Raw genomic sequence first — 4,319 nt, 5'->3', positions numbered from 1 at the left:
AGCCTGTGTCTTCATTTATGGGAAATGAATTCCTTGTCCTTCTCATGACCCTCCAATTAGAGCACCCTTAATGAATTAAGAAAATTGTTTCGCATTCCATATTAATGCAAGCTTTATGCAATTCCATGTATTAATGAACATGAATGGCATTAGAACAGGTTTAATTAGTGTTAATTATTATTTCTGTTGAGTACTTTAACATATGTTTTGCGTTGTGAATCAAGCTTAGAGTCCGGAGTTTTACGTAATAGTGATTCTAGAAATATGTACATAAATATGTAGCTGAAAACGTCAAAAAATGTGTTAAATATGTAATAAGTGTATTAAAATTGCGCAGGTATGTTAAAATTGTGATTAATTAAACAATTATTTCTATTTAAAGAAAAATAAAATGATTATTTTCATAGAAATTACAGATTGATGTCAGACTCATAATATAGAGTCCCGTGTCCTGGCGTCGTGGTCTAAGGCAGCGTTTCTCGAACTATGGTCCGCGGACCACCTGTGGTCCTCGAGGTCTGCCCTTGTGGTCCTTCATAAAAGGCAGAAGAAAAATAAAATTAAAACGAATTGGGTATCACTCTATAGCTGAAAATCTCAGAGTTTGGAAATGACACATGGCAATCGCCTTTCACTTTTTCTCCCAGTACTGACATTTTATGAAATGTAGTACCCTACCCGTCTACCGACTTCCCACTCTACTCTCAATAACAAAAGAAGAACTTTAAGCACTATGAACGTGGTATTTCTGGCCATCTTTTTTCTGCACATCTGACGCCGCGCCTGTAACCCAGCCAGGGACCACCCGAATTCATAACAAAGGACCGAAACTTTTCACGTATTATGACTTTCTTAACAGTTTTGCCGACACGCAGTCTGCAGATTGAAAAGGTCACGTACTGTACATCGTACACCAATAATACAACTCTGAGGTCACAATTTGAAACTTATTTTTCAAGTAAATATGACGAATTTTCATGGGTTCGTGGTCACTTTCTCTGCGATATTGAAACAAACAAACTTTCATTGAGTGAAATTAGAACAGTTGAACTATCGAATGAGAACGGACTTAAAATTAAATTCCAAGCGGAATGTATGGTTAATTTCTGGACCTCATCACAAGTGAAAAAAGAATACAGTGAACTGTATAATGTTGCTTTAGAGATTATAAATCAGTTTGTTTCTACGTATCTGTATGAGACAGGGTTTTCATCACTAACTCTAATAAAAACAAAGTAGACTACCGAAACCGACTCGATGTATGTGAGATCTCCGACTTAAGCTTAGGCTACTACCATAGTCCAAATATAGAACAACTGTGCAAGAGTCGGCAGGCTTATCCATCTCATTACTTTGAGTACAAACATTTGTTTTATTTTTAGTTAATAACTTAAAGATTATCCAAACTCTAATAGCCTTGAATTATTAAAGAAACAAAAATGAATTTTCTTCTATTAACATTAGCTTAATTAGTTAATACTGATATAAAATTAATTAAATTAAATTAATTAATTAACTTTATTTTAAAATTTAAGTAAGTTATAGTGGTGTTAAAATATGCTACAAAAATGATTAAATTTGCTTTCGAAGGGAGCATGAATAAGGTGGTCCGCGGAACTGTACTGACTTAAAAAAGTGGTCCCCACTTCAAAAAAGTTTGAGAAACGCTGGTCTAAGGCATTCTGCCTGGAACTCACGTTACGGAATGCGCGCTAGTTCTCATGAAATTTCGGGCAGTGTATGGGAGCGGTGCTCACCCAGCATCATCATACACTTGGGGAGCTACGATAGGTAGCAAAAATCCGGTTTCGCAAACCAGGTATAACGGTTGGGGGGTTCATCGTGCTAACCACACGATACCTCCATTCTGGTTGTCTTGGTCGATCTTGGCCCTTCATGGGCTGTAGCGCCATGGATTTACTTTACGGAGGCCGAGACGTAGATGGGAGGATAATATTAAAATGGATTTGAGGGAGGTGGGCTATGATGATAGAGGCTAGATTAATCTTGCACAGGATAGGGACCGATGGCGGGCTTATGTGAGGGCGGCAATGAACCTGCGGGTACCTTAAAAGCCATTTGTAAGTAAGCATAGTATAGTTTTCAGTGCGATTCTAAAGTTAATCAGGGCATGTATCACAGTGTGCCACAAGCTAGTTATCCATATTTTCAGGAGCTAAGTTCTGTTGGCCATTGGGTATTATGTTCTTATAAAGGGAAGACAAACTCTGAACATTGCACGAGGTTACTGTGCATATTTAAACAAAATAATGTGGCTAACAGAAAAGTGTTCTGGTGGGCACCGCGATCCTCCACTGAGGATGTGGCTAATAGTAAATAAACGAGCGTAATTACGATTTCTCTGAAGGACTGCTTATACTTTTCTCACTACTTGCTTACCTGCATTTCCACGGACAGCACTGAATTTATTTTTTTTCGTCACATGCTATCCGTCGATTCCATGAGTGAAACTCAGAGAGTTTCCAACTTTTCGAAGTTTTTCGGCAATCCAGCCATAGTTGCAGTCTATATACATCACTTCAGGCGCAATTTTAGAATTCTGTGAGGAATGGTTCCAAGTAGGGCTAGTCAGATGAATATTGGAATAAAAGTAAAGCTACTGTCCAGTATAAGAAAATATATCTTCTCCAGTTACAGGAAAAAACACTCGCACCTTTCTACTTGTCTTACAAACACCAGCTAACAAGAGACTAAGATAAAAGTTTAGCTGCCTTCAGACGATGGAGTGCCTTGAGGACGTAACGTAGCGAGATCTGACTGTCATTTGGCCTTTTTTTTTAATCAGAATTGTACAAAGTGGGAGACGAAATAATTGGCAGGAAAATACGAGGTTATGGCTGATTCGTTGTCCTGTACTGAAAGCTGAATTATGTATCTCATTTTGTAGTGAAACTTCGAGTTTAAAATTGTATAAATGTTTTTATAATATTTTTATGCAAAATATTAATAGTTTTCTTTAGAACTTGTTTAATTAAAATACATTTAGGATAAACGTAATTTTATGTAGCAGTTACTGCAACTTGGCAGGGCCGTTAACAGGATATTGTTCATAGTAGGTACACGGTGCTTAGACACTGTAAATCGGTTTTAATACTAAACGCATATCTATGGAAAAAAATATATGGTAAATAGTAATATTGAACATAGGCCCTATAAAAATTATATCCCCTTATTTATTAAATTTTTGAAAATAATAAATATTATTATTAATTGGTATTTATTTTGAAGATTTATTTTTGGTAATGTTTGCTAAACTGTATTTACGTCATTGACTAAAATCTCACCCCTCGCTCGGTAGCAGTGATGTAATTGTGGAACATTTTTGCACCCCCGCTTTCTCCACAGCCGCAGCCGTCCAAAGCACCAAGTCGTGTTCAGCCTTCAAGGGTACACTCGCATATATTATAGTTATAGCGTTTGGGAAGCAAAGATAAGATGCAGAAGAAAATATTACTGTTAATCATGTATAGTCGACTGGCATAGTGTACACATCTGAGAAACAAATGTTACGAAATTGAAATTTTGCGTGAACTATTCTTATGTTAATGTAAGAATTTCAAGTAATTTTACAAAATTATAAGTAATAATGTGAGTAATTTATAATAATAATAATAATGATGATAATAATAATAATAATAATAATAATAATAATAATAATAATAATAATAATAATAACAATAATATTGAAATAAACAATTATTTTCTAGCATAACCGGTAGCAAAACCATTTTCATAATACTCTCTTTTTAGCATTACTTTATTAAAAATCGACACAAAAAATGAAGCTCCCTACATAATTTCTTCTTAAAATATGTACCCTCTTACTGTTATATGCAAATTTAAAAGTAATGTTTTCACATAATTTGTAATAGTGAGTAAAAAAGTAACTGCACAGTTACATTTTTTGTATTCGTAAAACTCACTGAAAAAAAGGTGCAGGATTTAACGGTTCTTAACCGCTTTAGACGGCCATGACCGCTTTAGACGGCCATGAATTCGTGATAAGTAATAAGTTCACACCTGTGGAGTAACGGCTAGCCCGTCTGGCAGCGAAACCAGGTGACCCGGGTTCGATTGCCGGTCGGGGCAATTTACCTAGTTGACGTTTTTCCGGGATTTTCCCTCAAGCCAATATGAGCAAATGCTGGGTAACTTTCGGGTGTGTACCCCGGACTCATTTCACCGGCATTATCACCTTTACCTCTTTCAAACGCTACATAACCAAGATATTGATAAAGCGTCGTAAAATAACCTACGTAAAAATAATAAAAAAATCATGAATAAAACAGGCTGTCATT

The sequence above is a fragment of the Periplaneta americana genome, chromosome 5 (assembly GCF_040183065.1).
Source record: "Periplaneta americana isolate PAMFEO1 chromosome 5, P.americana_PAMFEO1_priV1, whole genome shotgun sequence".
NCBI lineage: Eukaryota > Metazoa > Arthropoda > Insecta > Blattodea > Blattidae > Periplaneta > Periplaneta americana.
This window is presented reverse-complemented; position numbering follows the sequence as displayed.